General features: G+C 35.7%; 1 protein-coding gene across 1 annotated transcript in view; it reads left to right on the top strand.

Annotated features, from left to right (window-relative positions):
• Positions 1 to 13941, top strand: part of sorcs3a (sortilin related VPS10 domain containing receptor 3a) — a 1273344-nt gene that overhangs the window by 1161719 nt on the left and 97684 nt on the right. The window lies entirely within an intron of this gene.

Here is a 13941-nt window from a genome sequence, read left to right as displayed (position 1 = left end):
GGCTTCCAATCCCCCAAACACCTTGATAATTGACTGGGTGTCATTTTGTTGTACCACTTGATAATTCACGGGATACCCCAACCCCCAGATCATCAATCATGTGTTCACCCACAGTACAGTTTGTGGTTCAATTTGTAGTACAAAAATAAGAAATTTGACATCTTCATCTTCAAATGTGATATTAGTTTTGAAGGGGATGAGAACATAAATTAAACATTTTCTATGGATGCGGGGCAAAGAAAAGGTTGGGAACTACTGGCCCATAGTAGAAATAATTGTGATAGTAAGTAATAGTTGTTCACTCCCTTAATAAAAAAAGAACTTTAATTCTTTTCATAAAGTAAGTAATTTTATAAAGATCTAGGGTTGGTGAACATATATATTCATCATCAAGAATACAGATAAAAGCATTTAATTGTGTAAGTCTTCTAGTTTTACACTATATTTAGAAAAGTACCCATGTGACCTGGAGTTAAAATATGGTGACTGACCATCTTGTGTATCATAAAAGTTGACTAATAAAAATAGCATAAGGAAGACCATATGGCTGTAAATACTTCTGTCCCAAAACTTGGGTCAACCTGGGTGAACCTGAAAGATGGCCATTAAACTGACAGAGAAAGCAGAAAAGAAGCAGAGAGAGATGCTAAATCTCTCTCTGTAGAAACCATGTTACTTGCACATTAATAACCTAAGATTTGCACATATTGAGACAGTCATTGGGATGGAAGTGAGTGACTGGGTGATTTGCATATTTTAATCTCCATTTACCACTTACAGTCATCTATAATTGGGCCTCCAGTGCTGTGTTTCTATGTTACATTAGATCACATAAACTCCCAAAATACATAATCACAGTTTGTGAGCTGAATAGCGGGAGGACATATTATACAGAAAAGCACACTTTGTGAAACATTTTGGTTGACACACATGTACAGTTTGTATTTGCAGGTCATGAGCCAACAAATTGGTGATTATTTAAAATTAACTTATGAAATTGCAGCATCTTTCATTTTTTAATGATGCTGGGCTAACAAATGTTCTTCAATTTACATTTATAAAACTTTTCTGTTCTTTAACTCTGGTTACTAAACGTCTTTTCTCTCACGACCCAATTTTGCATTTCTTGTGTCCTCGAGATCCACAGTCCCTACCAACAGTCACCTCTTCCCTAGGAGAATCCTTGCCAACAGTCATCCCGATTGGATGTGGGTGGGGGTTCCCCTTGGAGAATTGCTGACGCCGGTCATAGCATTTGTGAGGGCATTTGCTTAAACTGCCTGCAGTGACCCACTACACTACACTCAGCATGATTCTGCACAACCCAATTTCAGATAACATGCAACCCAAAATGGGTCACAGTGCGTTAATTGTAACATAAAATGTGTCTATAAATTTGTGAAATATGTTATTGAAACAATGTTGAGTAATTCTGACTGGGAGTTCATGCTAAATTGTGTTCAGGGGCTACACACCTCAGTTATCATGAATAGAGGGCAGTGAATATTTTAAAGACCTAATATCTGGTCAGCACACTTTAATTTTGAATTAAATGTAAGTTGCATCAACATGTCTAAGAGTTATCTTTATTATCTGTTCGTCTTAATGTTAATTTCTACTTTGGTTTTTCAGCAAACTGAATTTTTGAACAGTTAAGTATGACATAAAAGAGGTGCAGACAAACACAGTCATAGTAACTTCCACTTTAGAAAATATACCTCATATATATATATCGTCTACCTGGATTAAAGTTATTGCTCTAACACTGAAAACTACTGGCTAACTACTAACTCCATTGCATTAATACTGAAAAATATAGTAAGACATGTAAGTGACTAAAAATTAATTGTTGTAGTTAAAAAAGTAAAAACTCGGCAAACACAAAAAGTACTTCCTTTTTTCAGATGCATTTCGATCCAAAAATCACACCCAAATAACTAGAAGATAAAGTTCTAATGTTCTGGTAATTTTGATAAACTTTTGTTTGTGCTAAAATAGAAAATGTCAATAATTAATTTTGGGACCCTGGATGACAGAAGTGTTCTACCTGAATTTGTGTTGTGGTCATCAGAGGCTGATACACAGGTAAATTTTAGGGCGCCAACCCGGTCATCCCCTTTTACTTTAGGCTTTAAATAAAAACAATGCACAATGGTTTATAAATGAAACACCAAATTTTGCCATCAAAGTAACGTGGCTAAATCGATTACCACAGCTTTATCTGTTATTAGCTGAGAGTAGAGCTCCTTCACTTTGGTCATTTGGGTAAGAAGTGACACCTCCATCGGGACGGTCGTACTTTTATGACTCAGGGACCAGAAGGGACAAAGTCAGTTGCCCACATTTGGCGGTTTCTCTGTACTGTAGAGGAAGAAGAAGACAAGACAGTTAGTCCAAGGTAGTATCACACCTGGGAGGAACTCAAAGGGTAATGTAGTGTTATAATTACATGTGCTTTGTGGTGACACTTTAGTTTAGGTACTACATAAATGCATCTGTTGCTTATTTCCTCTTATGCAACAAGATCTTAACAAAGACTTTTTTTGTTCATCATGACGCATCAATAAATTGTTTACTCTGTGCAGTGTGGCATCTTGAAATGATAGTAAAACAACTTGTTAATATGAAGGATTCACACTAAATATGTAATATCAAGAGAAATGTGCCTCGGTTAGGCCACCTCAGACAACTCCAAAGTGAATTTTTATTTACAGGTCACATTGCAGAGGTGAATAAACACAACTGATGCATTGTAAGTGTTATGAAGACCCAAAGAGGTGTATATTAAGGTCTTGTATAATAGTAAATGAGTAATTGATGCATTTTATCAGTACCTAAACTAAAGTGTTACCATATTTGTTAAAACTAAGTCGTTTCTTACATACAAGATGTGTTGAGGACTGCAGTCTTGTTAATAATTTTGTAGAGTCAATTTTGGTATATTTTTACTTTCTATTATAGGGAAAGTATTGTAATCGTCCAAAGATTTGATGTCGAGATTTTGATGAATCTCTATGTTTTAGACCTCCCTGACTTTCTTATATATGAAGTATGAGGAAAGTATTAGACTCGTCCAAAAATTCCATTTCAAAATTTTGATGAATCTCGACGTTTTAGACCTCCAAGGTTTTAGAGTGCGAAAATACCATTTTTGGAATTATGTCCGTGTGTGTGTGTGTGTGTGTGTATGTAAACACAATAACTTGAGTATGATTTCACTTAGGTCAACCAAATTTTGTATATAAGTATTAGGTACAAAATGTAGATTTCTGTCAACTTTTGGGCTATTTCTGTTAAGTGGTACTTTACCTTTTATTCATGCAGCTGCTGAGTCCGACTTATTAAACTTTACTTTTATAATAATTGTTAAATATATTATTAACTAGCAAAATGCCCGCGCTTTGCAGCGGAGAAGTAGTGTGTTAAAGAGGTTATGAAAAAGTAAAGGAAACATTTTAAAAATAACGTAACATGATTGTCAATGTAATTGTGTTGTCATTGTTATGAGTGTTGCTGTCATATATATATACATATACACATATATTATATATATACATACATATACACATATACACATATATTATATATATACACATATACACATATTATATATATATATATATATATATATATATATACACATATACACATATTATATATATATATATATATATATATACACATATACACATATTATATTTATATATATTTATATATATATACACATATACACATGTTATATATATATATATACATATATATATATATATATATATATATACACATATATTTTATATATATATATACATATACACATATATTATATATATATACATACATATACACACATACATGCACTTACAATAACATAGAAATCAATATAAACAACATTAACATCATTATCATTTGCGAATATGAAGTAATATATAAGAAGCACATTTCATATAAATATAAATTATTAAACAGTAAAATCTTCTATAATTTGCTACCGTGGCTATTCGTTTGTCTGTCCAGGATTTTAAATCACCTGTAGCTCGCAAACCGTTTCACCTATTGACTTGAAATCTGGTACACATAGTACGTCACGTCTACTATCCGCTTTATGGGTGATGATTATATTACTCTTTTTATCTTTATTTTATTTTATTGTAGAATCAACTCCTATCTGCGCACACCAGGGCGGCCGTGGGCAGATGCGTATGGTGTATTCACTCCATGTTATCGTGCATTGCGCTGTCACTGGTATTTTGATAAAAGAATTTGAACAACATATAAGAAGCGTATAAATTATTAAACAGTAAAACATTAACATTTAAGAAGTAAAGTTACATTGAGTACTACTGCAGTGCCTTCGGGTATACCTCATTTTTTGTTTGCCCATTATATGCTTAAATGTATACATTTTTTGGTGTACCTACCCGAGAACACGCGACATATAACCGACCGTAGGAGAAGCATGGATTTTAAACACGCGTTGAGTTCATCTGCTGGTCTCCCTCGTGGAATAACTGGTAATGTTTGACTAAAATCTACAGCGAGTAAAACGACATTACCTCCTTTTTTTTTTTTTTTTACGATCTCTGAGATCTTGCTTTTTTCGGTTCAAGGCTTCATAAGCTCTTTTATGTTCCATGGTGTACTTATCCCAAACCATCATCTTTGAATGTTGCAAGACTTTCGCCTTGTATGTAGATCGGGGTAATTACATTCATTGCATTCCTAGTCTGAATCACGCTTATGCTTGGTCATCAAGTCATCTAACATCCGCCACGTGCCCTCTTTTAATTGCGAGAAGCAGATATATATATATAGCCAAATTCTCGCGCTTCGTTGCGGCGAAGTACTGCTTTTAATTTTTTATTAAGAAGAAAAGAAAACCTTTTTAAACGGATCGAAAATATACCAATAACAATTTGTTAAGGATCTGTTTTTTTGTGAACCTCCCTTTTCACAGCTGTCGCGCTACGGCGTGTGTTTCGTTTATTTGACAGTATGTAGATCGTGGTAATTACATTCATGGTATTCATTTTCTGAATCACAATCTGATTGTATGGGTGGTTACCTGCCAGGTTACGCTTGTGGTTGGTCAGCAAGTCGCCTTACATCCGCCACGTGCCCTCTTTCTGTTCCCAGAAGCAGATCATAGAATGGTTTTAATAGTTTACTTTCAAATAATGCAAAGAGTATGTGACACATGTTTCTCCCTAATTCTTGGCTCATCAGGCATACACACTCACTGCATCCCCTCTCGGGATTCAAATCTCTATCATCAGCGCCAGAGTTGAAGCCCCTAACGTTGCAGTCAGCAAGTCGGCTAACATCTGCCATGTGCCGTCTTTCAGTTGCGAGAAGCAGATCATAGAATGGTTGAAATTGTTTACTTTCAAATTATGCAAAGAGTACGCGACACATGTTTCGCCCTAATTCTGTGCTCTTCATGCGTACACACTCATTGCATCCCCTCTCGGGAATCGAATCTCGAACGTCAGCGCCAGAGGTGAAGCCCCTAACATTGCGCTACGGCGTGTGGTTCGTTTATACCTCGTGTCTTCTCATTAAACTTTTATCTCGCAAATATGTTATTGCAATCCGCAGCGGGAGCGTTTCTATAAACTTAATTTAAACTTTTTTGTTCTTCGCTGTTTGCGGCTCTTCCTTCATTTCTCCCTACTGCATTCACAGTCTTTTCATGTGAATACGTGGGAGGCGTGATGACATGACACTCAACTCCGCCTCCCACGGCCATCGAGCTGCCGTCCATTACAGTATATTGTCAAAAAAAGAGGTTCCAGTTATGACCATTATGCGTTGAATTTCGAAATGAAACCTGCCTAACTTTTGTAAGTAAGCTTTAAGGAATCAGCCTGCCAAATTCCAGCCTTCCACCTACACGGGAAGTTGGAGAATTAGTGATGAGTGAGTCAGTCAGTCACTCAGTCAGTCAGTCAGTCAGTCAGTCAGTCAGTCAGTCAGTGAGTCAGTGAGGGCTTTGCCTTTTATTAATTAGTATAGATTTGATTTGATTTGTTGTTGATGGTTATTTAATGTTCAAAATATAAAAATATAATCATTCTCTTGCGGTTTACTCCTGAAATAACCATCCCCATATCTGAGTATATGAAAAAGTCTAGAGGAAACCACTCCCGATTTTTTTATATGCAAATGAAAAATGATCATTAACCATTTTTAAAAGTCTTAAATCAATTGCTCTACAGAACATTCCAATATGTGTCAGTGTTTATAATGTAGAACTAAAAACAAAATAAGAAGAACGAATATTCATTTATTTAATTTGTATTTGTTGTGAACCACACTTTCACCTTCAACTCCAGTTTGATTTCTTGGTTGTGAGTCTTCAGTTTGGCTTTCCTCGGAGGTCTCTGGTTTCCTCCTACAGTTTGTTGTCATGTTGTTCGTTTCACTGGTGACTCCAAATTAGATGGCCATGAGTGTGAATGTGCCCCCAAATGGAATGGGGTCCCATCTTGATCATGCTTTGAGCAGGCCCAGCTCTCTTGAAAAAGTGAATTCGGTTCAAAACTGTTGACTTATGTTTTAAGCTTAATAAAACTTGTAATAAAAATATAAATAAAAATTTGGAATGACTTTAACTTGGATAGTTTCATGTTTGCTGTATGTGTGCAGAGAACATTGTCTGGTAAGCATTTGAAGACTTTCAGCACCACATCAATCTAGAATAGTTTACTTCTACAGGCACAATATAAAAAACAATATTTCTTACCATTTTAAAAATGACAAGTTTACATACATTTGTTTTTTTCTGTCCAAAGTCTGTATTGATATATTTACAATGACGATTTCTTTGATAATCTTTATTAATTTAAGAGCTGCTGCTGATTTGATTTTAAAAGCGTGGGTACAGTGAATGAAATCATAAAATCATGAGGAAATGTATTATATAGGACTTTATTTACCTTCAAGTGGAATTAATAAAATAAAATTAAAAAAAAAAACTGAAATGGCTTTATGGATTACAGATTCACAAATCAGCTCAGGCTTACACGATGCAATCACTTTTTCAATAAAAGTCCATCTAATTGGACTTGGGGTTTTAATTTTTATGACATTCATTCTGTTAACTAGCTCAAGAGATTAGATAGCCTTAAATTGTTTGATTTTATCAGTATGTAATCAAATATATATATAATTAACAACAGACAATCATTAGGGCCGCTCATCTGCTGAATTTATAAGCGGACTCTTCATTTGCCAGGTTTGGCTGTACTCGAGATAAGCATTGGCATAACATGAGACGATAGCTTGCAGACCACTGTGCAGAGTGAACTCTAAAGATAATGGTTGACCAAGAGGTAGGATTTATGTGATCATAGCATCATGATGGATTAAGCTTACTCTGATAAACACTCCTTCTGATCTGGGAGCCAAAGTCAATTTTAGAATCTTAGAGAGTATGCAGGAAGCAATGCTGGAACTGAACTCAAGTCCATTGCAGGACAGTCACTTTATAGAGCTAATGATCAATAAAATATGAATGTAAATAAATGGAGAAATCCTACATGCCTACAGGGAGAATGTACAACTTCCACGCATAAGGTGACAAGAATTCATCCTGTGCTCCAGTTAGAAAACCAAAAGAAATCTAACCAATTGTATCAAAAATCTTGTAAGTCACCTTGGATATAGGCATCGGCCAAATAATAAGTAAATGTAAATCTAAAATGTTTTGCAACAATACACCAACATGTTGCCCAGGGAGGCCAAACAGTACAATTTATTTACGTAAAAATGTTTAAAAGGAACACATACTAGTTTTGCATCTACTGTATGCTGGTTTAATGAAATACAACTTTAACCAAGTGAAAGCCCTTTCCATTATACTTCTCTACTTTTTCTGTGATGACAATCATTCCTGTCTTTGGACAAAGATATACTTAACGCTACGTGACGTGTAAGTTTCAGGATGCTGCTGCTATGCAAGCAGTATACTGACTATACTTGTGAATGTGTTTTATGTAAATCTGGATGATTCCACAAGGTGGCAGCGAGAGAAATCATCATGGTGTGAAAACAACGTCTGGTTTCTTCATGTTGTGAGTTAAGGGAAGAAAAAGGTTAAAGATAAAAAAATTCTTACAAAGGTGCAAAAAAGACAGCAACAGCAACCCAGAAGATGTTATGTGAGACCTCTAAATGTATTGCATCATTACGAAGGGGAATATGCAACGCTTGTATTGCCTATGCGAGAAATGGATGAAGAAAAGCACCATGAACACTTTCATATGTCAGCATTTAAGTTTGATGATTTGCTTCATCGAACCATTCATCAAACATTGAAGCACACACATCGATCCTGTTGGAGCTGCAATGTGGCTTGCCATAACACTGTGTTACCTTGCAACAGCCGAATCTCCACTTCTTTTCTCTGACATTTTCTGCTTTGCACAACCATATCTGTCTCGAATTGCTTCCATTTCGTCTTGCACATTTCCACATCCACTGCCAGTTTGATGCCAGTTGTTCTGAGAGCCATGTTTATCACTACGGAGATATTAATAATAAACAATGATGCTGACGTCACGTATCAAAATTTGAACACACATGCCACCCAAATTTTTGATGGCACTGGTCGTGTTCATTTCTGACAACATGCTCAGGGGATGTGTCAAAATGAGCGTTCTGAGCATCAAGAATATCCCGGACCTTACACCATGCAGTTTTATTTTTTAAAAGATTACTCAAGAATGCCAGACAGTATCAAGTCAAAACTAATAAGTATAGGTTGATGCAATGAAAGTTGGATGTTGGTCATTTAGATTAATATGAATAACAAAGGTCAAAGTCTCAGGAAGTCCCGTCATCAACAATCCTGCTTTGTGTATAGTTGGTCATCCCGTTTCACTTCTCTCATGGGTCTCCCTAGGTATTTCAACTCTTGTTAACATTTCTAATGATGCTGAGTTCCAAACATTCCGGTCCCTGATGTCCGAGTTTGGTATTTCATCCTCCTCTTTTTTCTTTTCTTTACAACTAAGGTCTCTTCTCAAAACATACATTTCCCTATCTTTGACTCTTATCTCCCATCCACTTGCCATCCTCTACTTCTAGATGCGTGGCATCTCTATATGCAGTGACGTGCGGTGAGGTTCATGGCTGGTGAGGCACAGACTCCAGACTCAGATTTACAAATATATAAACTCAAGAGTAGCTTATTCACTATTCAATTGACAGCTTGCACATTGAGTACTGGTTATGTTTCATATCTCATCAGCATTCTTCACACACACATACTGTAGGAATAAGGTACATGTTTGGCTAAGAAAGAACGTTACATGAATAGCAGTGAGAGAGAGCGGAGCATTTGCTCTGCACCTGCCATGTGTTCTAAATTTGCCATTGCAATTCCACAATTCATAATCATTTAATACAAATGAAAGTATAGAGTGGTGTACAAAAAAAAACGGATTTCAGTTTTGACCTTAATTGAAATATTTAGTTTTAGCTTTAAATTCTGATGCTTTAATCAATTTTATTACAGACTGTTCAACAAAGGATAAGAAGGAAAAGAAAAGAATATTTTATTTAAGGTCAAAATTTAGTTTTTAAATATTGGATTGTTTTTTTCTTAGTCTGATCCCATTTTTTATAAAACTGAAAACTGTTTATGGCCTTACCTTTATTTGTAAATGAAGTTCATGGGCCTTCTCCACAAAAATCTCCGTCACTTTCTTGTAAAAGTCCTCCTTATTTTCATTTAGTTTTAAAAATCTTAATCTTCCATTTTGGCAGTCAGTTGGAAAAAAAGATAAAAATAAACGGACCTCTGCAGTGCACTTGACTTTCTCATATTGCTAACTTATTGCCACCCAGAGCCTCTCCGTAGAAGAACATCAGCAATGAGCACCTGTTGGGCTCACATCTGCCCCCTTCGGAGCATCATGGTACTGTCTGCCTCACCTTGCACCTTTTCAATGCGGTTTAATGTCCGATCAGCAAGACTAAATATGTCATACACATTCATTAAAGATATTAGCCAGACTGAGCAAAGTCTGGGTGTATAATAAATGTGTCTGGAAACATTATATTGGCGACATACAGGGAGACAGCAACAGGCATGCGCCAATTGCATGCATCAACCCAGTGTGTGAGGGAGAGCGCAGTCCGAGGCAATCCTCCGCTCATCGCTGCCGTACCTCGCGTTTCTCCCCTGTATTTGAACAGGAAATGCGCCAATTCAGTGATTTTGACTATAAAAATGATCAAAATTTTTGGAATCATACAGAAAACAAATTTATAGCACAGACCATTGGACACATTTATTTTATGTTATCATTATTAGTTTTTTTTTTTACTTTTCATGAAGCCAGGTGAGGCGCCTCCCCTGACCGCACGTCCATGTCTAGATGTTAGTTTGTGCAAGGCCTCGAATCAACCTTTACCAATTCCCTCTGTTTTGCAGTTGGACAGTCTCTGTTTTTTTTTTTAATGAAGTTTTATCTAATCTTTTTAGAAAGCTGTTTTTAGTAGTATTTTACTTTTGTTTAAGCACCCCAATCTTCAAAATATTCAGTTTATGTGTGTTCGTTGCATTTTTTTTACTCCCTGAAAGTGTTTTGGCATGGGTCTGTCCACTGATTGCTGTTGTCCTTTCTGCCAGGTGAGTAGTCCTGAACCTACATTTTTAAGGCCCTGAAGCTTCAACTTTTTTTGGGTGGGGGGGCTTCACAATGAGCAAGGAGGTCTGGGTAACCCCTGTTATCTCCTTCAGTGAGGTTGCTGCATGACAGATCACCACTGATTTTTTTTTTTTTTTAATTTTAACATATACATATCATCTTTTGCTTAAAATTGCTATACTGGATTATCTCACATGTCAAAGTGACTGGTGTGAATAATAATTTCCTACTGTATGCTTTATAGTTTACAAGTTATGGGGGGATGAAAATTAAAGTCACTTCTGTGGCCACTGTAGGTCTAGGGGCCCTGAAGCTTCATTAGTTTTATAGTAGATCTGCCTCTGCAGATGAGCATCCCAGGTACTTTTTTACATATGGTTTGGGAATGCCCCTCGGTCTCAGTTTTCTATCACTAAATTTCCCTCAACTTCATTTCACAATAACATCCCATTTTCTTGTATTGGACCTCTCATGGCTCCCTTTCTCTTCTACCCAGCAGAGGCTGTTTTGTATAGCAGTAGTAAGCTGTTCTGGTACAACAGCAGCAAAAACATCCTTACTTTTTAGTCTCAAATCTAATATTTCTATCTACTTTGCAACTTGGCAAGCTTCATTTTTAAATCTCAGTCACAGCAGCAAAAAGCAGTGAACAAAAAGTCATCCGCTTCAAATATTACAAAATGGGACGCTCTAGTGGAAATTCTGCACTGCCGAATCGCCTGTGGTTTCCACTATTCTCATCTTTTTTTTTAGTCTTATCTAAGCGAGGTCTGATGTTTGGGTTGCTTGTTCCTCCTGGGTTTTGCTCAGGCAGTTTTCTTTTTCACTTTTCAACTGGGCAAATTTTGTGGCTGGTTTAGGCCAGGGTAGTATTACTTATTTATTATTAGTATTACTTACTTATGTTATTATTTATTAGTAGTATTACTTACTTACAAATATTATTATTAGTTATTATTAGTATTATTTACTATTATTACTGTCATTATCATTGTCTTTTTTTGACTGTTTATTTTATGAGAAACCAATCAGTTATTATTATTTATATTGATCATTAATGTTATTTAAACCTTCACAGTAATGATCAAGTACTGCCTTGTACTTGACAGTAATGTCTTGTACTACTAATGACCAGTAAGTCTCATAATGAAGCAAATTAATGTATGTATGTACTGTATCCACTTTTTCCCCCTTATCAACAAGGCAAAAGTAAAAAAATCAGCAGTGGTCTCCCCTTGATTTTCTCATACACTCAGATATGGGGATGGATATTTGCGGAGAAAACCACAAGACAATGATTATATTTTTGTATTATGTGCATTAAAGAACCATCAACAACAAATCAAATGAAATTAATAATATAGTGAACAATTATTATAAAAGTCAGGTTGAATAAATCAGACTCTGCAGCTGCATGAATAAAAGGTAAAGTACCACTTCTGGTTAACGGAAATAGCCCAAAAGTTGATAGAAATCTATGTTTTGTACCTAATACTTGTATGCAAAATTTGTTTGACCTAAGTGATGGTTTACTCAAGTTATCGTGTTTACACACACACACACACAGAGAGACAGACAAACACAAAGACATAATTCCAAAAATGTTATTTTCGGACTTGTCAAAATTTCGAAGTTGAATTTTTGGAAGATTCCAATACATTCCCTATACGAGAAAGTAAAAAGAAATAACATATTCCAACAATGCATAACCTAAATCCATAGTCTGGTGGTTGACCCAAAGCTCACAAGATATGGTGCCTTTCTTATATCCTTGAATTGTAAATTAACCATAGAGAGCACACGTTGGCCTGATACTTGTACACTGTGACTTTCCTTTGCACTTTCATGAGGAAGTATTTCAAAAAGCATGTCATGGCACAATGGTACACACTTAAGACTCACAGTTCTGGCACTGGTATGTGGAGTTTCCACATGTTTCAAGTGTCTGCATGGATTTTTCTCCAAGCTCTCTGGTTTCCTTACACATACAAAAGTATCCCCATTGGTGTGTTTGTGAGTGCTTCCTGGTGTTAATTCAGGTTTGTTTCTAACCTTTTGGTCAGTACTGACAGACTCTGAACTGGATGAGCTGGTAAGAAAATGGGTGGATGAATGAATGAAGTATTGCTTATACAAGACTGGCACTTCAAAGGGTCTCTTAAGGAGAAGTCAAAGGGGAACCATTTTCAATTAGAAATAAGCACTCACTCACCTCCTCAGTCACTGCCCATTTTGAAGACTCAGTCGGTGAAGTGGTGACTGTGAGCGTAGGTGTTTGATGAGTCCTATGTTCGAATGATGTCCTGGTCAGCAGTGGCTCCAGCTTTGCACTAGATGCTTCTGTATTAGATTCTGGCTGTCTATGACAATGTAAAGAAAGATGCATGGATTGCATTTTATTCATAATTTTTATATGTACATATTTGTTTTGATATTTCTTATATTTGCATATATTAAGTAATTGTAATTATATATATATATATATATATATATATATATATATATATATATATATATATATATATATATATATATATATATACTGTATATAGCTATATGATATATAAATACATGTAAATGTATCATAATCTTATTTGTTTACTGTCAGATTATCGTAGCAGCTCTTAAAAGAGAGCAGAAGGCAAAAGTACAAAACAGAGTGTCAGCCTCCTAGGCTAAGCCACTAATCCTCTTTGTAAAATACTATGTCAACTTCGGTTTTGTTATTCTCCATTTCTTATGTAAATTCCTGACTTCCACAGTGTCTGTTTTCTTGAAACTGAAATGTGAATCACATAGCCATGTGTTGGGGTATAGATGATAAACTAGTTGGAGATCTGACTTTGACAGGTAGGCTAAATTTCTTTAGCCCTAAGGTGCCACAAGGCTTGCTTTAGATATTATAAGCCTGTGGACATGAAGCCAAAACTCCATTTCCTCTTATTTGATATGCAATGCAAGGCAGCACAGCCTTAATCTTCAGCAGCACAGCAAGCCCAAGAACACACATAAATCTGTTTTTCTTACAAGGTCTTATCCGAGCTGTACTAGTTCAACACCAATTAAACAACACTAACAATGAAAATATGCACAAAGTGGAACTACGTGTTTACTTTATAATTCATTTCTTGAATCACTCCGAGAATTATGATCCAAAAATCAATACAAATATAAACGAGAATGAAATAACTAATTGAAGAAAGCTTGTTAACATGCGGTACGCAATTTAATATCTAACAAAGCCTTGTCTAGAAGTTATATAGAGCAATTTACAAAGCTGGATATT

This window comes from Erpetoichthys calabaricus, chromosome 2, assembly GCF_900747795.2.
Source record: "Erpetoichthys calabaricus chromosome 2, fErpCal1.3, whole genome shotgun sequence".
Classification (NCBI taxonomy): Eukaryota; Metazoa; Chordata; class Cladistia; order Polypteriformes; family Polypteridae; genus Erpetoichthys; species Erpetoichthys calabaricus.
The sequence above is the reverse complement of the archived record's forward strand: the minus strand, read 5'-3'. Positions and strand labels throughout refer to the sequence as shown.